The sequence below is a fragment of the Manis javanica genome, chromosome 14 (genome assembly GCF_040802235.1).
Source record: "Manis javanica isolate MJ-LG chromosome 14, MJ_LKY, whole genome shotgun sequence".
NCBI lineage: Eukaryota > Metazoa > Chordata > Mammalia > Pholidota > Manidae > Manis > Manis javanica.
This window is the reverse complement of record NC_133169.1, coordinates 59,959,031-59,981,834: the sequence shown is the minus strand read 5'-3', so window position 1 is coordinate 59,981,834 and position 22,804 is coordinate 59,959,031. Positions and strand designations below refer to the sequence as shown.

At 41.2% G+C, this 22,804-nt stretch overlaps 1 protein-coding gene across 2 annotated transcripts in view; it reads right to left on the bottom strand.

Annotated features, from left to right (window-relative positions):
* The window catches only part of ZNF608 (zinc finger protein 608), a 138,789-nt gene that overhangs the window by 7,270 nt on the left and 108,715 nt on the right, over window positions 1-22,804 (bottom strand). Inside the window, exons 11-13 of one of the 2 annotated variants that reach the window (XR_012125327.1) lie at window positions 5,667-5,821; window positions 1,551-1,937; window positions 1,140-1,219 (exon numbers count right to left, since the gene is read on the bottom strand). The gene's annotated coding sequence lies outside the window, so the exon portion shown is untranslated. The remainder of the gene's footprint in view (window positions 1-1,139; window positions 1,220-1,550; window positions 1,938-5,666; window positions 5,822-22,804) is intronic. The other variant, XR_012125328.1, reaches the window with a different exon arrangement.

Below are 22,804 nucleotides of genomic sequence, written 5' to 3'. Positions count from 1 at the left end.
GAGAGAACTAGGAAGCGGAGATATGACTCAGGAAGCTGTTCTCATAAAAACAAGAAGGAATGAGAAACTGAATGACAGTGGTGCTAAGAACGTGATGAGAGGTGTACAGAAGGGAAACGGCTGAGCAAAAGGAACCAATTCCTGTACATTTAGGAGGGCTCACAAGACTCCAGGGCTGGAGTATAGGTGGCAGGTGGCCCTGGGAAAGACACGAGCTGCTTTAGTGGGAGGGAAGGGGGTTCGGGTTTCTGATGCATTAAGTTTCAGACTGACAAAGGCATCGTGATCAGGAGGTGGTTAGAAACGTACAGGACGGGTCACATTAATGGAAATAGAGGTTTGGAGGTGGTAACAGAGACAAGGGAGGTTGAATCCTGAGGGTAGAAGGGAACAGAGAACAGTCAAAAGAGAGAAGTGGCCCGAGGAGGGGGATAATCTACGCTCCAGGGCAAAAGGAGAGAGGGGGGCCACAGAGGAGATAGAAGAGCCCCAAAAACAAAGGTGGGAATCCCAGCTGGGACCAGGTCCCAGGAGCCGAGGGAGGAGAGAGTGGGAGTGCGGCAGTAAGTCAAGGGCATCCGCTCCAGGGCATTGTCACTTAACCTGTCCCCAGGCTCCCAGAGCGGAAGCCCTCGCAGCAGATTTCAGAAAGGGGAGGGTTGAGGAGCAGCTGAGGACGAAGGGACAAGGGCAAGGAGAGCTCGAGAAGCATGGCGGCGAACTTTAAGGAGGGAGGCAGCATGACGCCTGCGGGGGTGGGATGGCCAGCCCTGGAGATGGGTGGGCTCACTAAAGCCTCAGCTGACTGTGTGAGCAGGGCAGGCAGCGTTCACGGAGACAGAGTTGGCAACATAAGCCAAAGGAGGGTAAAGGGCCCAAGGAGATAGGAGAGGAGCAAGATTTCAGAAAGAGCAAATCTGGCAGAAAGGAAAGAACTTCTTCTTTCTTGAAGAAAGGGAGAGGGCTAAAGAGAGGAGGGGACCAATAGGTCACCTCCACCAGCCTGTGTTCTTCCTGAGGTTTTCCATGTAGTGACCAAAGCATTCGTGACTAAGCATGTATAATGTTATCTATGTGGCATCATTAAGGAGAGAGCTGGGGACTGGACTTGCCGTGTGACATGTAGGAGGCATACTTACCACATGAGACAGCTGGTCAGTACATTCAGAGAAATGAGCCTCTTTTAAAAACCTGGTTGAACGTTACCCAAGCACAGCATCTGGTAGAACCAAGAAAAGACTGAATTAACAATTTCTGATTTTCTCTTCATGCTCTCCACTCCTGGCTGGGAGGAACAGACACCGAAAAGCCCATGCAGAAGGTTGCTTATGTCCCAGCATAGCATCTCCGGGAATCCACTTCTCTGAATGGTTTGTCCTAATTGTCATGACATAGGCTTGAGCTCTCCAGTACTCAGATTTCCTATAACTGTGGCTGGTATTCCTAAAGGGAAGTCCATCACACTACTCAAAAGGCCAGGTTGTTGTGTTGATAGGGGTGATAATCCGCAGCTCTGCTGTCAGAGGGGTGCACCCGGGGGTTTTTCCCACCTGTTCGCAGCCACTTCAAAAGGTGCCAGATGGAAACAGGAAGCAGTTGGACTGGCCTTTTCTTTGTAGAAATCTTGAACTGCTGTGGTGTTTAGAAGTTAAGATGATAGGAATCAGCCTTTACTGGGTGATTTCAGTCTTATGCTGAAGGATTTCAACTGCGTTGGGCAATCACGTAAGTTGCAAGTGACGTTCTGTTTCTGATGTATGCAAACACTTGTCCACACTGACCATACTAACAGGCAGGAGGCAAATACCTTGTATGATTGGAAGAGGGGGCCTCCCCATGCCTTGCTGCCCCACGACATCTCTGCCACAAGGTTGCTCAAGTCCCGGATAGCCTTGGTTCATTCCTGCTGATGAGGCCACTGTGTTTTCACAAGTCAGCTTTCGGAGGAAGATCACCCCAAGAGAGGAGACCATTATTAACACTATAAATTTGGTATATCAAATTGTCAGCCTGTCCAGGACAATGAAAGGCAGAAAGACAATGACAGCAAATGGTCTAGACTATTGATGGGCTGAGGAGGAGAACATTCCTGGGCAGAAAGCTACTCTAGGTAGAGGAGACTAACAGCTAGAGCAATAATGACACAGGAGAAGTTGGGGAGTGCTTCCTGACCTTACCAAGGGACCCCAGAGGCTCAGGGATCATGTCCATTGCAGAAGAAACATACCTAGTAAGGTCACCTGGGTTGTAGCCACCACGCTGCTCCACAGATGAAATTCTGACCTAGTGTCTTCCCCTACCCCTGGCCCCAGGCAGTCTTTAGACAGGAATCAGATACTCTAAAATATTCCCAGTATGACTAATCTTGCATGTCCAAATACAATGCTTGAAAAACTACAACTCTAAAATAAGTAAACTCCCGTGCCTGTCACTGTTGCACATCATTTTTTCCTCTGGTGTTTAAATGTTAACCAAAGTAATAAATAGATTCCCTTGAGATATGGTGACAGGCTTGCTAGCAATGATATGATAGTGTTTAAAAAATCGCATTCTCTGATACACACCAGGCTAAGCAGACCCTGTCCCTCTATAAGTGAGAGAAAAATGAAAAAAGATTCTACCTCCATATAATTTGAAATTATTTCTAAGAAATCCACAGGAAAAAATTCATTGATCTTCATGAAGGTCTTTGGCTATTTTCTCCATGCGGTTTGAGTCCCACAAGCATGCTTCTCCAAATGTATGATTCTTTTTGCAAGGAGAATCAAAGACAGATTAATTATGACTTATTTGAGGATTTAACTGCTCTGCCGCAGGAACTGCAAAGAATAACAAGGCTCTGACCTTGCTGCAATTCTTGGATTATATCCTGATCTGGGAGCTAACAGACCATTAGTTGTGGCATTCAAACCTGACTGCCTGATGGGCCACACTGCTGGTGACCAGCTCTATCTAGCCTTTTATTAATAAGGCTTATTTTAATAATATGCTTAATTTTTATTTTATTTTTTCATTTTAATTTAATTTAATTTATTTTATTTTTTTATTTTGATATCATTAATGTACGACTACATGAGCAACATTATGGTTACTAGGCTCCCCCCATTATCAAGTCCCCCACTCACATACCCCATTACAGTCCCTGTCCATCAGCATAGTAAGATGCTATAGAATCACTACTTGTCTTCTCTGTGTTATATTACCTTCCCTGGCTCCACCCCACATTACATGTGCTAACTGTAATGTCCCCTTTTCCAGCTTTATGCTGAATTTTTAGATTAAGAAAGTGATGAAGTGCAGAATTCGTCGACTTGCCATTATCTCCTCCGAAATTTAAGGAACTGTACTACTTTGCATACCACACACCACCATACACTAGCAACATACGTTATTATAAATCAGGTCCACGGACTTGGTAAACATCTAGACCAGAGAAGCGGAGCTCAGTTCCAAGAACTGTTGATCCTTTTTAATTGTTAACCAACCTTTCCTGCAAAGAGAGTTTCTAGATGAACCCAGAGTTGGGAAAGTCATGCCAAATACTTCAAAATTCTGAACTCACATCAAAGTAACTGCTGTTGTCCTCAAACATTTTTTGACTTAGTATCTTGAGAAATTCTTTTCTATGAATATATGTCTGATTTTATAATAGACATCAATAGGGAAATGGGATTTGCTTTTCAGAAATTCGCTTTATAGCCAAATTTGTTAGCATGCATCTATTTCATAAACTGAGAGATGAATTTATTTATGTTCATATCTATCATCTCTATAACTGTCTACCTCTCTGGGGCTTCCTTCATGTGGAATCTGACAGGAGAAAATTGAGTCAGAGAAAAACATGGTAAATTCAACAAATATGCTAGAACTTGCTGGGGAGAGCTCAGTGTAACATGTGCAGCCATCTCGCAGAATCCTTACTAATAGAGTGTATCCTTTCATTGTCTCCCTGCAACCCTCTCCACCTAAATACCAGAAGAACCTAATGAAGAAAGTACATTCTCATTGTGTTATTCTCATCCCTGTTTTATAGATTAGGAGATAAAGGCTCAGGGATGACTTTGTTTCTCCAAATCACAATGTTAATAAATGTAGCAATAATCTTTAAGATTCTTTCACTCCTTTTAGCCCCCAATTCTACCTTTTTTTACCTCCAATTTCTTTTTCATTGATCCACTGTCCTGCTTGCCCAGTCTAACAACATAGTGACCATTTTCCCTCTCTTTCTTTGAGTTCTATTTTCCTTTCTTCCTACTGAATTTCTTTTCTCACTTCTTAAAGGAACGGAATAAAGATAGCTCAATGAATTCCAACTCTTCACAATCAAGTACTTTTCTATAATCGTCTCAAAACTCTCTTGATTAGATATAAGATGCTGACCCAGCTTTATTTCTGGTGAGAGCAGTCTTTAAGCCAAATCGTCAAACAGAGACTGTGGGGTGGGGGGGAGGGCAGGGGGAAATAAGGCGGGACCTCACTAGACATCCAGGTGGAATCTTTACGAAGCCAACGCGTCCTCAAGAGGGGAAGGCTGGAGACCTGAAGCTGCGGACTCATTTATTTGAGCTTCAGATTATTCACTTTCCTAACTAATCAATACTTGTTATAATTAAAATTGATAGCTGCAAATAACATGACAGAGGGCTGCTGCCAGAATACTGATTGTGTCTTTGGCTTGGGAAGATAGGCAGCACCGTGGAACACTTATTTTCCAATTTGCTTTTAGCTGTGTGCAAATTGCTTTTGCTGTATCCAGCTGATTTAGACCTTGCCTGGAGGTGCACTAGATTAATTGGGAGCCACACATTCATTGCTTACAGAATGGACTCTGTAATTGGCGAAATTTGTTAGTGCCAGTTATAAAATAACTATACAGTTCTGCTTTTAGCTGTCTGCTCATTACTCTTTCTGAGAGAGGGGAGGGAAAACAATGAGAACCCGTCTGAGGATGAAGACGGGTGTAAGGACTACAAGGAACATAGCTACAGGCAATATTTTATCCAAGCAAACATTAGTGCGAACATGGTATTGATTTTTTTTTCAAAAACTGGAAGAGTACTTGAGCTTATTAAAGAATTTTTCCATCGTGGTTGTGAAAGAACCCTAGATAAGAGAACCCACTATGTTAGAACTATGAGCAGATTTTTCAAAATGATTTTTTGTTCTCCCTCCTAACTTTACGGGCTAAATAAAACAAGCTCTCTTTCTTACTTTTGTTGCCAAATGAAATAAATAAGGAAAATCCTGAAGCCACCATTGGGTTCCCTCCCTTCTCTCTTGTTTCTTTTCTCCTCTCTGGGTCCCAGGGTGCAATGGGGAAATCCTCATTGCCTACTTAAAATATCAGATGATGCTCAATGAACATGAGAGTCACTATTGGCAGGCATTTTGTGTGTGTGAGGGAGCAAAGTCTATAGGCCAAGAACAAAACATCAGTTATACTACATGATAGAAAAACAAAGAGTTATTTGTCTTCTTAGTGCTTAAAAAGTGTTCTCTGTCAACAGACTTATGCACTTGTGATATATTGCTATAAAAGAGGCTATTCCTACACATATTCAGAAACCATAAATACACAGCGTAGAGACATCACTCACCTGACAAAGCTCCCAACTCAAACTTATTCATGTAAACAAACAAATGAAAGAACAGGAAGGGGTACTTACTGGCTCAGATAAATGACACAGTACAGAAGGGACTGCTTAAGACACTGCTGGATACAGGGCCTCAAAAGCTGTCAGGATGTCTTCTTCCATCTCTTGGCTCAACTGTATTTCCTGTTAGCTTCACTTTCAGGAAAGTCTGCACCATATGAAGGCCCCTGTCAGATCCAGATTTATATTCTGCCTGTTCAGCAACTCCACTGAAAAGAAGGTACTATTTTCCCCAGTAGATTCAGCAAATCCTCAAATGGAAATTTCACGGCTCACAGTGGGGCACCTGCCCACTCCTGAACTGATCCCTGTGGCCGGGAGGGCAGGATCTGCAGATCTACCGCACCTGAGCCCCTGCTGCACCTTGAGCAGGGGGAGCATCCTGCCCCCACCACCTGGACCAAGAGTGAAGGAGAACGAATCTCCCGAAGGAACACCGAGCTAATGTGATAGACCAATGATAGGAGACCCTGGGAAGGAACAGCACATGGCCACAACACTCAGAAACAAAGCTGTAGGAGACTGTTAGTATTCTCAGCAATACTTCTTAGACTTTGTTCATTCATATCTTTAGGATCAAATTAAAACTAAAGATCTTTTCCTCCAGAAAAATCCATGTGACCATATCATGCAAAATGTTGCCTGCTATTTCAGGAAGGTTTGTGCATCCCCAGGGCCTTGCTGATAATGTGGAAACTAGCAAATCTTTCTGAAGTAAAAGATGCTTGTAGACATGCCTGCATCTCACATGTAAGTGCAACAATTTCAGGGGTTTTTTTCCTTTGGGGTTTTTTTTTTTACCCCCAAGCAATTCTATTCATGAAGAATTCCCCTTATGCAGCTATTCGTTATCCTTTTTGTGGCTGAATAAACTCTGAGAATCCAAACTGTGCCAAATGACTATTTTGTCCAAATGATAGATTGTCAAGGACCAACCTTTCAATTGGATGACTGACGCAACGGCCACAAGAGTGATGTCTATTCTTCTTTATTTAGCACAAGAAAATGAATGTTCTGGGATAAGGCTACATAGTGAGTCTAATTTAGGGGCTCAGCATGAGGACACAGTCTGCCAAAAATAACCATTTTCTTTGATCTTCTTATTTCATGTAGGGCTATATGTGACTACTAAGGAGGAAAAATTACACACAATAAGGCAAACTTTCTTGTGGTTATGATCAGAAAGAGAACTTGTTTAAACATTCAAGTGACTTCTCACAGCAAAATACTCCATAAAGGTTACCTCAGGAATATACATTTGAATATTTAAATTAAAATCACTCTCACAGTTAAAAAAAAAAAAAGCTACTGCTATTGGGAAACAAACAAACAAAAATCCTCAGGAAAAAAGAAAAGAAAAACAAGTACTGCTCCAGAACAATTTTCTCAGAAAGAGGTCTTGCCCTGTGTTTGCAAGACAGGATCTTAGACTCCACTAGGAATGAAAAAGACAGATGCGGAGAGGAAGGGGGATGAGGAAGGATTATAAATTCAGATCTTGCTTTTAGACTGTGGGAAAGAGAAGAGTTTAAGTGAAAGCTCAGATTTTTTTAAATGGAAAAAATCACCACCATCCTAATATTCAACTTTTCTTCAACAGTTGAACATTTTGTCCTTGAAGATGGAAGAAATTGCTATATTTCAAGACCAATGATTCTTATGACAATTTATCCACAAGTTCTGTAGCTACAGAGGAAGAACAAAGTTAGCGGCAGGATGGGATAAGGGAACTAAAACAGGAAAAAATTGAGGATTAACAAAGGTCAAGATTAAAGGTACTAATTTCAAAATATGTAATATCAATTTCACATAATCCATAGAGAACTATCTAGAAGAATGTGTATCAACCAATGAGAAAATGGCTATTTTTTTAAGAATTGGGAGGAGAAATAGGAAGACTTTTACTTTCTTTATTCTTCTACTTTGCTTAAAATAATCAGTTATCTATGATTTGTTCAATCAAAAAAGTATATAATAGACATAAAATTTTTTAAAATATGAGCATCAGGGGCATAGAAGCCACAGGGCATAAATCTGCAAAGAAGTAAAAAGCTAACCTTTGCAAACAATATGGCTTCTCTCTCACTTACCAACTTTACATTTCCCTGTATGGCCCCGGAAGATGACTGGTTAGCCAGAGACGGGTAAGATTCCTCAAGGGAGGAACAACCTAAAACAGGCACAGTCGCAGGGGGCCATCAGGTGAGAATTTGGGGATCAACAGAGGTGAGGCTCAGAACCTCACCCCCCCTGCTTTGAGAGAAATCTTCTGCATCCGTGGATGTCTTGCTGCCCTTGTCTAGCCTGGATTAATACTTAGTCCATAGGCACACACCTGATCATCTGATCATCTACATTTACCCTCTTACAGCACTAAACTATGTTTTCTACCTTTATCTTGCATCTACCTACCACTTCAGCATTTTATTAAAAATAAAAATAATAATAATAATAGAGGGAGAAATGTGGGATCAACATATAGATCAAGTACAAAAATCAAACGAATATTCATATTTGACCTGATTTATAGGTCATAATGCATGATCAAAACCAAAAGTTTTTGTGATGACTGCCCATGTAAGAATTTATTCACTATGTAAGAATTCGTTCACCATGTAAGAACTTGTTCGTTATGCTTCAGAAGATTGGAGACTGACGAGAATTAGGCTTGAGATGGATTAATGATTGTACATTGAGCATTGACCCCCCTATACTGAATTTTATTGTTGTTAACAACCATTTGATCAATAAATATGAGAGATGCCCTCTCAAAAAAAAAAAAAAGTTCAAGCCTTTTGCCCATTAAAAAAAAAAATTGTTACTTATTATAGAACTATGACTATTTTTAAACATTCTGGACAAAAGTATTTTATCTAGTATATTATTTTCTAATTTTTTTCTCACACTGTGGGTTTTCTTAACAATGCCTCTAAAAGACAGTATTCTTATTTGGATAAAATCTAGTTTATCAGCTTTTTCTTTTATGGGTCATGATTTTTGTGTCCATACTAAGAAATCTATGCCTAGCTCAAAGATACAAAGATTTTTTTCTCCTTTTTTCTTCCAGAAATTTCAAAGTTTTAAAACTTACATTTAGATCTATAATACATTTTGAATTATTTGTACATTGTACAAGTTATATATTGAAGTTCATTTGTTTGCATGCACACATCAAGTTCTAGCATCATTTGTTAAAGATTATGCTTTCTCTATCAGATTGTATTTACACCTTTGTTGGTAATCAGTAGTTCCCATGAAGATGAGTCTGTTTCTGGACTGTCCATGGATCTGTCTATATTGAAAATACTATACCATCTTGATTACCATAGCTTTCTTATGTATCTTGATATCAGGCAGTTTTAGTATTCTAAGTTTGTTCTTTTTCAAAGTTCTTTCGTCTATTCCAGGTCCTTTGCATTTCCATATAAATTTAAGAATTGTCTAGTCAGTTTCTACCAAAAAAAAAGGCTTCTGAGATTGTGAGGGGAGTTGCATTGATTCTATTAATCAACTTTGGGGAGAATTAACATGGTAAGAATATGGAGTTTTCTGATCCATAAACATTTTATAGGTGTCCATCTACTTAGGCCTTCTTCAACTTCTTGGCAATGTTTTGTAGTTTTAATTATACAGGCCTTGTACATCCTTTGTCAGGTTTATTCCTAAATATTTCATATTTTCAGTGCTATTGTAGATGGGTTTTATTTTTAATTTCAAATTCTGATTGTCACTTATACATAGATGAATAATAGTTATTTGCATATTGACCTTATATCCTGCATCATCACTAAACTCACTTACTAGTTTTAGTAGCTTTTGTAGATTCCTGATCTTAGGGTAAGGGAATCAATCTTTCATCATAAAGTATAATGTTAAGGTTTAGGGTTTTTTTGTAGATGCCTTTTTTCAGTTTAAGAAAGTTTTCTTCTATTCATAGTTTTCTGAGTTTTTTTTAATCAGAAATAACTGTCCAGTTTTATTTAAAGTTTTTCTGTATTTATTGAGATAATATGCTTTTATTTTTAGTTTATTAGTGTGGTGTGTTATGCTAATTGATTTTGAATGTATAAAACCTTGTACTGTTGGGATAAACTCCACTGGATCATTATGTGTGTGTTTTAAGAAATTATTAGATTCAATTAGAAAAAAATTGTTTTGCATTTTTAAATCTGTATGCATGAGGCATATTGGTTAATACTTTTATTTTCTTGTAATGTTTTTCTCTGATTTATACATTAAGGTCATCCTGGCCTCATTGAATGAGTTGGAAAGTATTCTCTCCTCTTCAGTTTTCTGGATATTCTTATAGAATTGGTATTTCTTCCTTAAGTATGTAATAGAATTCTCCCATGAAGTAATCTGAGCCTAGAGTTCTTTTTGGAAAATTTTTTAAATCATTTATAAATTCTTTAGTAGGTAAAGGGCTTTTAAAGTTATCTATTTCTTCAGTGAACTTTACTAGTTTGTATTTTACAAGGAATTTTTACACTTAAGTTGGTGAATTTATTGTTACAAAGTTTTAAATATAATATTCCTTTACTATCTTTTAATATACATAGAAAATGTAGAGATACTATCTTTTTAATTCCTGATTTTGGTACTTTATACCTTCTCTCTTTTCTCCTTGATCAGTCTTGACTGGTGGTTTATCAGTTTTATTGATCCCTCCAAGTAACCAGCTTTCTTTCTTTTTCATTTTCTCTATTGTTTTTCTTTTTTTCTATTTTATTGAATTATGCTCTGACCTTTGTTAGCTCTCTGGATCACATTTGCTATTCTTTCTCTCATTTCTTAAGGGGAGTCTGAGGTCCTTGGCTTGAAATCTTTATTCTTTTTTATTCTTTTCTTGTTATTTTAGACATATCACACCAATTTTGTTATGTCGTATCTTCATTTTTATTCAGTTCAAAATAATTTCAAATCTCCTTTTCTTCTTTAGCCCATAGATTTTTTTATGAGTGTGTTAGTTTCCAAGTATTTGTGGACTTTCTAATATCTTTCTGGTTTAAATATCTTAATTTAATTCCATAGTGATTAGAGAGCATACCTTGTATCCCTTGAATCCTTTTAAATTTACTGAGAGTTGTTTTATAGCCTACAGTATAGTCCTGTAAATGTTCTATTTGTGCTTGTCAATAACGTGCATTCTGCTGCTGTTGGGTGGAGTGTTCTATAAACACCAATTAGATCAAGTTGGTTGACAGTGCTCAAATCTAAATCCTTACTAACTTCCTGTTTACTTGTCTGTCTATCACTGAAAAAGGGGTGTTTAAATCTCTGACTGTAACTGTGAATTTGCCTATTGTAATTCAATTTTTGCTTTGTGTGCTTTGCATTTGTTTAATGCATTTTAAAACTGTTATTAGGTGCATAAATATTTAGGTTTATACTCTTTTAATTATTTGACTCTATGTCCTTATGAAATGAACTTATTTATCCCTAGTCATTTTATTTGCTCTAAAATGTAGTTTGTTCTGATATTAATATAGCTACTCCAACTTTCTTTTGATTAGTGTGTTAACATGGTATACAATTTTGTATCCTTTATTTTTAACTAGTTTTTGCTTTTATATTTAAAGTTCCTTTCTAGGCACCAAGTAGTTGGATCTTATTTTTTATCCAATATGACAAGCTCTGCTATTTAATTAGGGTGTTAGGCCATATAAATTTAAAATATTTGTTGGTGCCTAATTTAAATCTATCATCTTTCTAATTTGTTTTGTTTGTTCAAGCTATTATTTGTTACTTTTTCTTCTTTTTCTGCTTTCTTTGGATTATTTAAGTATTTTAACCTAGTTTATTTCTTCCTTAGCTAAGTAGTTATTTGATTTTTTTATGTTAGTGGGATTTTTAAGGGTTTATAATATACATTTTATCGTGAACTATGTTGAACTGATATTGTACTGTTTCATGTATAGTATAAGAACCTAATAATAAAATATTTTCATTTCTGCCTTTCCAAAAAAAAAAAATATATGAGCATCAGGATTTCTGGTGCACACAAGTGACAGTTTGGTTCAGAATTTCTCTTCTCTTCCTAGAAACTGTACTGAGAAACCAGGACTCTGAACAAAAAAAATTTTTTTTTAAACTCGGATACCGAGAACACTACAAACATTATTATTATTGTTAATGCTGCCTCACATGCTGAGATCAAGCAGATTCCCAGAAGAAGCTGCTCGGGAGGCCTCAGAGAGCAGCCTGGGGAGGGCTGCAGGGACCTGAGCAGGCAGCAGATTCCAGCACGTGTCAAGCACAAGTACACTAAGAATGAAGGAGATGCCCTAACGTGTTGCTCTGTGATGGCTGAGGTTTCAGAGCTAAGATCATGCTCCTAGGTTCAGAGGAGAATAGGAAACATGACTGCACAGCACATGGAGGCAAAATGTCTTGAAGGCAGCAAAGGAAAGAAACCAGAGTTGCAAAGTCTAGAATTCCATCCTGCCCAACTTCCCACCCTAACCAAAAAATCCTGTAGGTAGCTGGTCCAGGAAAATCTAATACAATCAATCATGTAAAACACAATGAGCACAATTATTGTTTTTTAGAAAAATGTAAAGCATCAACGTATAGCAATAGATTTTTTTTTAAAAAGCACTCAGAAAAATACTGCCCTAGAGGAGGTGAAATTTGTAATCCCAAATTTTACTGTGATTAAAATAAATAAATAAATAAAACCATACTCTCCAGGAAGGAAGATTACAAATAAAATATAGGAATGCAGAGCAAAGGAGACCAAAACACTGAAGGGAGAGTAAAATATGTGTTGGTAGAACTTAAGAAAGAAATATAAGAGAAGAAAATTTGAGAAATTAATTTTGTTTTTCAATGAAAGGAGCAAAGGAGAAATTAGAAATGGTAAAACCCGAAAAAAGAACATGAAATATAGAAATGAAATAAGCAGATAAAATGAGATAGAAATAAAGGAAGAAAATGTCTAAGGAATTGGACAATAATTATAAAAGATAAAATTTTATCTAGTAGACATAAGAGTCAAAGGATATCTAATATGCATATAATTGGAATCCTTATGAAGACAAAATAAAACAGCACATACTTTTAAATGATCAGTAATAAAACTTCTCTGAAATAACTGAAGACTTGTACTAACATATTCAAAAAGCCTATCATGTATTAGGGAAAATTAAAACACATATCAACCAACATTGAGACATACTCTAATAATGCTATGGGAACTTTTAAGATAAAAAAGTAATCCTGTAGATACTTAGGCAAAAAGATCAAGTCATTTCCAATATTTTCTAAGTATGGAAAATGCTTTTAAGTAACATTTTTTTTAAATGATAAAATAAAAATGGAGAGGATAATGTAGGAGGGAGAAAATAGGGGAAAACAAAAGAATGTTACTGAATTTTGTCGAAACAAGTGGTGGAAGTGAAAACAATGAACATTACAAAGGTGACAATCAACAGATAATACTGAAGTTGAAGAAGGGAGAAAGAAGAGAACTGTTGTTAATTTTATCGCTGATATGATAGTGGTAGTTACTACCACTGAGGTAGTGACTGGGGTTATTATATAAGGTAGACTTCGTATAACATGGCTTTTGTATGAAATAGCCTTTGTATGACATAACTGTACCTTTATATTATACAAAAGAGTTAGATAAATATTTATACAAAAATACAAAATATGTGTACAAAAAATATAAACCTTCCTGAACAGCAGAATTATGTTAAAATGAGCAAAAACAAAACACAATGTAAAATAAGAACAGTAACACATATCTTGCTTAGCCACAAATGAAAATGGGTTAAACTTAACTGTTAGAAGAAATGGATTTTCAGATTGGATTTCATAGAGAGACTAATTGCTAGTCTGCATTAAAAGAGAGAGATCTAAAACAAATGATTCAGAAAGCTTGAAATGAAAAGATAGGTGAAGCTATCCCAGACACATGCAACATTTTGAAAGTGCAGGCTTGCCTCTATTGACATACGAATATATATATATGAGTATTTGAGAGGGAAATATAATTATCCTATGCATGCTTACAGCCTCTGGTCCCATCAGTTACTGCCTGGTCCTAAATACTAAGCAGGGGGAAAAAAAATAAGGAAGACTTTCTGTTACTCTGGGCATTAACTAAGCGTAACTTTTCACTAAACTCATTCGTTACTAAACATTGAAGCCATGTGTCCTGTCCCCAGGGGTTCTGAACTACCTTTTCATAATGGCAGCGGGAATCCTCTGCTTCCTCCTAACCGCCCATCCCCCCTGTGTTTTTGAAATGATGAAACTTGCTATTATTTCAAAATGAGATCAAACCTCCATTAAAGAACTTTCTATAGACTTCTTCAGAATTGATATGCTTCTGTTTTTAACTATGAAATATTAAATACCATAAGAGGGTAGGTATTAACCTATTATTAATCAGACATTTGTTCACTACTCTACATAGCGTTTCCTTATTAAGCAGGTATCAGTCTCCACATGACGTTATGCTGAAATAAAATACACGAACAGCCAAGGACAAATTTTGTATAATAAATTTCAAAGCCATTAACATCACTGTGAAAGAGTCTGTAATTAGCTATACACATTCTCCCTTAATATAATATGTATATTGAATTATTAAAAAGAGATGAATTAAGTAGAGATAGTAAAGAGATAGTAAGAGAAATAGAGATCAGATAGAGGCAGAGAGAGAGAGAGACTGTGCCACATATTCTTGGTAAGAAAATGACAGGTTATTCTTAAAGTGATTCATACGTCCATTATTTTAAAAAATCAAACACTTCACAATTTTATTAATTAAAGACAAAGTCCCTTCCTCCCCTAGGCCACTTTTGTCCACTTCCCATTCATCATAGGTAACTACTGTTTACAATTTGGGAGGCTTGCTTTCCAGATTCAAATACAAATATATTGCACGCACACACACACACACACACACACACACACACACATACCCACACCAACATTCAACACACACACACACGTATATAAATATGTACTCGTTTATTTATAGAAATGAGATTGTACTCCTATACCTTGTAAATAATTCATTTGTTAACAATATGTGTGGTCAACATATCATATGAGTACATAAGGACTTCATCCTTTTCAAGACAGCACATTGTGGCTCTATCTAGTACTACACCACACTGAGGGACACTCCAGCAGTTCTCTGTGCTGTAAAATGAGGCAGCAAACATTTCATACAGTGTCTCTGTGCAACTGAGTGAAAATGGTTGCAGGCTAAATTCCAAAAAAGGAAATTACTATGTGTGCTTATATTTTTGGCAGTGTCAAATTTGCCTCTGATGTATTTCCTTCTAGCAGTGCAGGGACGTTGAGCCACACCCTTACCAACATTTAAGCTCTGTCTTACTAACAGGTGAAAAATAATCTGTTCCCTACAATGCCTTATATGAGCATCTTTTCTATTTCTATCAATGTGTTTAAGTCAAAAAGCTAACTTTTCTGTTAACTAATTATTTATAACCTTGGCCCACCTTTTCAATGAGGATGCTGGTTCCATGCTTTTAAAAAACAATTCAAGTATAAAAACTGGCCCTTTGCCTGAGGTGTGTTTTGTAAATATTTCTTCCAGTTTATTATTTGTTATTTGACCTTATTTATGATGTTATTCCACAAATACAACTTTAAGATGTTTAATGCAATCAAACCATCCATCCTTTTCCTTTGTGAGTTTGATGCTGTGAACAGAAGCATCACTGCCACTCCAAGAATACAAGTAAATTATGTTTTCTTTTAGTCCTAAGATGCTCTGTTTGATTTTTCTGGAAATTCTCTTGTTTCCAAAAGAAGTTATGTTGGATTCCAGGCTACTTTTTCTCATATGGCTAACCAGTGGGTCAGGACATACCAATATGTTTGCATATTGTTCCTCCAAGGGAGGAACCCAATATGTTTGCAGGTCAAATAATGTTTCGTTACAAATAAAGATGAAATTGCTTCTATGTTTTCAGGTATTAACTTTACCTCTCTGAAATAGTAACAATATACTACAGTAATTTCATAAGGTTTCTAATTTATGTTTCTTTAAGAAACATGTTGCTCAGTTTAACCATAAACATGCAACTGTGAACTCTGTGTTACAGGAACACGGAAGGAATAACTCCCACATTGTTTTTCACAAGACAGCATCCAGTGAAACCAATTACATGTCATGAAAACACTTTAAAATGACTTTGTCAGTAGAGCTCAAGTGGACATTTTAGGGATATATATCAATTGAAATTGCTATACTCTTTTGCTTTCCAAACAAACACCGCAATACTTTTGAAGTGGGGTAATTCAAGTATATAATATCACATCATTCAAATTCCAGTCCTATGGGCAAAAGGAACTATATAAGGAATAATTGGAGTAGGACATCTCAGAGAGGCAAATAAGCTGATTGCAAAGGTTAAATAGTTAAACACAGCAGTGCCTCTCTATCTTAAAGGAGCTACTTCACCTCCTCCCAATTCGCCAACTTCTCCCATTAAACTTCTTCCAAAGCTGTCACCTGTCCACCCTGCCCAGTCCCTCACTTCTCATCCTGCACATCTTGCTGCCATGACAAGACTCTAGTGGCTGGGAGGCAAACAAATGAAATTAATATTTATTACCCACCTGCCAAGACCCACTATCCCAGCACCTTTTATTACATGCCTCTATAAAAAATCTGCTAGCACTGACTTCCATAATTTTTCCTACCTCCTGCCTTTCTTAAAACCTCCCATGCATGTGATGAGTTTTAGGCTCATCTAAACAGACAGCTCCTTCATCCCTTTTGGAGTAAAGATAACATCCTTACAATAGCTTCAAAGAATCTGACAATACGCCACCTCCCGACCCAGAGAGTCACCACGCGTCTCTTGGACCTCATGCATTTGCCACACTGAAAATATTCAATTCTGCTATAGAAGAAAACAAATGAGATTGATGCAAATCATTAGATGTGTTAAGCATAGATAATTAATTTATTTACCTGGGAGATATGTTAGACAGATAAAGCAAGCAGAGCATGTATGTGTGAACCTAGATGGAAAGGAATGGAAGAACCAAGTAAATACTAAATATTCATGATCACTAAATATACATGAGAAACATGAATCACTGAATATTCATTATGTCCTAAATATACATGAGGCCACAAAGCATTCAAAGTCTTACTTCAGCTACTCATCGGTGACACATGCCAAGTCCAGCCTGTCCTCTGTCCTGAACATGCAAAAAGAGCCCATGGAGGCTCAGGCTAACACTACTCGTGGCCAGGCTTCCAGGGAACAAGCTCTCCCCCTTCCTCACCTTCATCTCTGGCCCTTATACCCACAGCTGAGGCAGCACAGAGAATAAGAAGACAAATGAACACTGTGTGACACAGAATTCAGGGGGTGTGGTCCTTCCACCTGCTTGTACTTCAGTCTAAGTGTCTTAATGCACTTCACTTCTTTCCACTTGTTTCTAACTCTGTGTTTTAATTTAAATCGCTTCCATAAACTATGTCATTTGTGCATCTGACATCTGTGAGCTTTCTGCCCCACGACTACAAGATAGCTTCCTGACTGTGCATTTGGAGACGGGCATATGCAAGTTCACCTCGTCCGCCATCCCGCTCCTCACCTGCGCTCCAGCCACACTCTTCTCCTTGGTCTCCCTTGAATATGCCAACCACATTTCTACCTCATGATCTTCATGCTTGCTCTTCCCTCTCCCTGAAACACTATTCCACCAGACATCTATATGATCTTGCTCCCCCACTTCCTTCAAGTGTCTTTTCCTGGAACCTCCTATGTAAAATTACATCATTTTCCAACAACAGTTCTCTAATTCTCCAACGCCAGCTGGGTATCCTACACTTCAATTCAATTGGAATACCCCCCTGCCCAGAATTAGCACAGACCTCACAGGCCAAGGGTTCGACCCACAAGAGTGCCTCTACTTCAGATGCCAGGTACAAAGGGGATCCCCAGGCTATCCATAGTTCTGCCCAGCCAACTACAAATTTTGGGGTTCCCACACTTCCCTCAGGTTTAATAATTTGCTAGAATGACTCATAGAACTTAGGAAAACCTTAAACTTATGACTATGGTTTTATTTGAAGGATACAACTGAGGAACAACCAAATGGAAGAGATGCATAGGAAAGGTATGGGGGAGCACCCATGCCCTCTCCACAGAACTGCCACCTTCCCAGCACACTGACTGTTCGCCAGCCCAAAAGCTCCCAAATCTCATTGTTGAAGAGTTTTTATTGAAATTTCATTACAGTCATGGTTTATTAAGTCAGTGGCCATTGGTGATTGACCTCAATATCTCCAGCCCAGTTCCAACCTTCTAACCACATAGCTGGTTCTTCAGCCCCCCTTCTGAAGGTATCTGGGGGCCTGACACAAGTCACCCCATTACCATAAATTCAGGGGTGATCAAAAAGGGCTCTTTATGAATACTGAAAGATACTCCTATCACTCAGGCAATTCCAAGGTTTTTAAGAGCTCTGTGCCAAGACCTTGGACAAAAATCAAACAGCCATTTCCCCTTCCATATAGTAGACACGCCCCATCCTCTTACATGCCTCTGTGTTGTTTACCACCCCCTGACATACTATGTATCTGTTGGCATATGCGTTCATGGGCATGTCCTCCCAGGAGAATGCAAACTCCATGAGGGCAGGATTTGATCTCTTTCCCTTATGGTTCTAGCTCTAGCATCCAGAACAGCTTTCAGCCGAAAACAGGGACTCAATAAATACTCGTCAAATGAGTGAGTGAATGTCATGTCATCCAGTAGAGACGCCACTGACATACCTCCTTTCTCTGGGAACCTGCCCTACCTACCCCTCTAGGAGAGGCAAACTCCAGGTTCTGTATGATTCTGTCCCACCTCCCCCAAGTCTGGCCAGCCTCCTTTGGTCATTACAGGGACAGAAATCCATGGCATGTGGCATAGGCATTTGGAGTGGGATTTGAAAAGCCAAGTCAGTTCAATGGCAGTGAGAAATGGGCCAGGGTGAGCTCTACAGCCATCCCAAGCCACATTTAAAAACAGGAGCAGGCAAGCCGTGAGGAGGGAGAATAGCCCGCCTGTCAACAGAAGAGGGAGAATCAGACAGTGGCACCAAAAGAAGCAGGGCCAAGAGGTTATGCAACACTCAAATGAGATTTAAGGGTTTTCTAGACACCATCACGTGGTCCGCCAATGCCCTTCCTATCCTCGGATATTATGAGCCTGACTTGTAAGCTTTCAATAAACCTTCTCTGTAACTAAGCTGGCTTGAATGGGCTTCTATTCCTGGCCATGAACCCTCCTGGAACACAGGGCTTGGATGGCAGTGGCACAGGGCTGGCCAAAAGAAGCCAAAGCCAGGAGCCAGCCGAGCAATCTGCTCCCATCTTCCAGCCTCCTCGCCCTCTGGCATGTTCATTCCAGAACATGCAGGACCCCTCCTGGCTCACACCCCAGGTGGCCACCATGATCCTCTCTCCTGGGAACTGGAAATTAGAGCCGAGAGGCCAGACAATACAGTCAGCCGAGGCAGGCCAAATTGTTTGGAGTGAGCAGAGAGCAGGACCGAGGCAGAAGAGAGAGCAGAGAGACACTGATGAGAGAGAGGGAGGGAGGGAGGTTGCCAAAGTGCTTTTCGACAGCACAGGTGGCAGTGCCAGCCCCCTTAAAGCTCATACATTCTTTGGATGGCAAAGAGGAAGTCCCTGTAGCAGACCATGGGGACACTCCATGGTCACCTCCGTGCCCTCTGCACACCTCACCCCCAGAGCCAGTCACAGGAATGTTTCTTGGCCCCCTAGACAGTAACCTCGGGTTTCCAGAAGCCACACTGCCACAGTGTGAGGACCCTCAAGATAGAAACCATTTCCAGGCTAGCCACTGGTAGGCACTGCGGGCCCCTCAGCTCTGGGGCACCTTTTTCCTCAGACTCTGCCGCTCCCTGACTACAGCACCCAACAGATCCAGGTCAGGAGAGGCAATGAGTCCCACAGCCCACAACCTCCGGGCACAGGTACCGTCCCAGCAGCCCGTATCGCCGAGCTCCTGGCACCACTGGCCCAGGGGACTCCTGGGGCTGCCTGCTGGGGCCTCCCTGTGACTCACCCTGCTTCAGTCCCAGCCTGGACGCAGCTCCCTCTGGGAGTCAGTCAGTCACCAGACTCTTGTCACAAATCCATCTTTTATTGCCAGTCTCTGCATCTTATCACCGAGGGGCTGGGGCAGCAGACACACAGGCTCCTGGGGATTTCTGAGGCTGAGCACGTCGGGCTCCGAGGTTTACAAGCCTTGGTCAGAGTCCCCAGAGCAAGTGCTTATCTGCGCGGTTGGTCTGCACCAGGCCTGCAGAGGCCGCTTTGCTCAGCCCTACAGAGATACCTGGCTGGTGCCCCGGGGAGGGCTGCCCGCTCTGTCTAGAGGACGGGGGCGCTCTGTCCCTGAGGCCCTGTGTGGGTACTTGGGAAATGGCTGCTGATCCAATTCTGCCTCTCAGCCCGTTCACCCACTTGGAAGGAATCTAATTGCACCTCAAGTGTTTCCAGTCATCAGACCTGCCCAGCGGGGCACCAGCCCACCCCTCGCGGAGCCGAGCCCTCTGCAGGAGCCCCCATCCTCCCCTGGTAAGCATGCTAGCCCGGGGACGCCGGGACGCAGAAGAGGCCGTGGGGAGGGCAGGCAACGGGAGCCCTTACTTCACCTTCTTCCCTGCCCACCCCTGCTCTCTACGAAGTGGCAGGGGGGAGAGCAAAGGCGAAGAACGTTGTGCCCCACGCCTGGAACCAGGAGGAGCCACCTGCCCTGTGTCCACCTTTCAGCAGCAAGAAGACTTTTCTCAGAACCAGTAAAGGTTCTTTCTCAGCCCAAAGCCTTAATAGCCACTTAATGACCATGGCTAAAGCCCAGTTTCCCTTTCTCCTCGAGGCACAAAGTATCTAACCTTGTTTTTGATATGGTGAGAGTCTCCCTCTGCTAGTGGGCTAGTCTGTCCTTTAGTCTTGGTACACCAGCGCCTGATGCATGACCCTCCTGACATCCCCGTCCCCGTAGTCTGCTCCACCCAATGGTACCTCCATCCCACCCAGGAATGTCCTGAGCTACTCTTTCCTCTCCAGAGGGCAAGCTGCCTCACGGGGAGAAGGTAGGTCCCTCTTATTGCTTATAGGCTGTAAGTTCTAGGGACCTTCTGCAGAGGGAAAGGAGCCTATAACTGTGTGTGTGTATGCGTGTGTGTGTTAGGGGGAGGGTGGCATCTTTCTTCCCCCAAGTAGAGCCCCACTTTGAATCCGCCTATGGTCTTGGGGATGTTCAGGGAAGCCCAGGATGTGGGGACCTCGCTGTCCTGGTTCTGCCCAAACACTGCATTCTCTAGGGGAGCAGCGGTTACCATGAGGGTCCGAGTCCAGTGTAGGTGCAAACCACTGCCTGCCTCCCACCCACGCCCCATCCTGTTTGTACACTTCGACTCTGGAGACTGGGAGCAGACCTCGGGCCATCTAGCCAGTCCCTCCCCTTCCTGCTCCCTAACAGAACCCTGGGTCTAAGCTGTCCCACATGTGACCCCACATTCTCACCCTTCATAGCCAGGGGAAGTCACGGCAATCTCACCCTCCTGTCTGTGGTTTGGGAGTATGTGACCTGGTTCCAGCCAAGGAGACATGAGGGGATGTCAGCCAGCGGCGTCTGAGAAAGGTTTCTTCCCTCCTAAGACAGAGACACAGAAAGACGCAGGCCTGTCCCCAGGCATGGCCGTCTCTGGGCAGGGCTCCTGGAACTCCAGGGGCCATGACACAGGGGTAAAGAGGAGGATGGAGCGAAGAGCATCGCAGAGCAGAGCCAGCAGCACGGAAGACTCTGCCCTGGGCTTGCGGCGCTCTGCGCTTTCTGACATGGGAGGGAACACATTTCCTTGTGGACAGGGGCATAGAGTCATGGTTTTCGTTACCCGCGGCTGGGAACATCCATCTCTGGGGCAGCCTTGCTAGCAATGCCCTTGCTCCGAGGGATCATCATGAGAGGCCATCCCTGCCAGGCTGGTGATTCCACCCGGCTTTTCCCCACCTGCCAATCATCACCCCAGAACAGACCCTGGAGAACCAGGATCTGATCTAGGGGAATGGGGAGATTTGCTGAATCACCTTCCCTGAAGAGTGATGGGGAGATGGAAGCACCTTCCTTTCCAACCTACAGCTCTTTACTGATTGCATGGGGCCCAGGATGCCCTGAGCCCCTGCCCCCACCACCCTTATTGGGAAGGAGTTTTTAATCAAATTGCATAACCTGCCCCCAGCACATACCACCTGGAACAAAGTCCTCTCAGAGGCCAAGAAAGATCTAGGCCCTTTATTGTTTCTTTTTAGGCTTCTACCATCTTAAAGAAGAAATTCCAGTACCAGGTTACAGAAATTATAGTTTAAATGTTTACATTTTGCAAATACACATTTCATATCCCTGTTCCCCTACTGCAGTGCATGCAAAAAGCACTAGAAAAGGATCTGGATTGGGGTACTGAGTTCAAAGTTGTGCTTTGAACACCTTCCTTTTCTAATCTTTCCAGAGGTCCTCTAGGACAATGGTATAATGTCATCTAGGAATAATTAAAAGTCCAAATTTGAGTCCCTTGGTCAGAAGGTAGGAATGATCCTTGGTCAGAGTCCCTGACGGTCTCCTCCGGAGTCACAAAAGCGTCGGGTTTCCCCATCAGCCTCTAAAAGCACCTGCTCCCACCAAGCCCGACTTGGATCCTGAGCCTCTTGTTATCAGATGTATGTGGTAGCATATTAAAGGTGCCCAGGACCCTGTGACAAACAAACAAGGAGTAACACTTGCAGAACTTCGGGCAGCAGTGGGCTGAGGCCCCTCTGGGCTCTCAGGATCTGGGGTGTGGGGTGATACCCAGCTCCAGGAAAGGCTGCACCGGGGTTTTGTCTCAGCAAACAAGAGACATGAACTACGTTTCCCTCATTTACCCCAGTGGAAGGAATTAATGCTTTAGCAAAGGAGAGCTGGCCAGGTCTTGAGAATTACACAGGGAGTTTATGCTCCCTTTCCTGACACAGTGCGCTTCATGGTTATAAAACCTACCCGTCACTAACACGGCAGTGTAAACCCGGGCAAATCACTTTACCTCTGAGCCTCGGTTTTGTCAACTCTAAAATGGGGCTAGGAATTGGG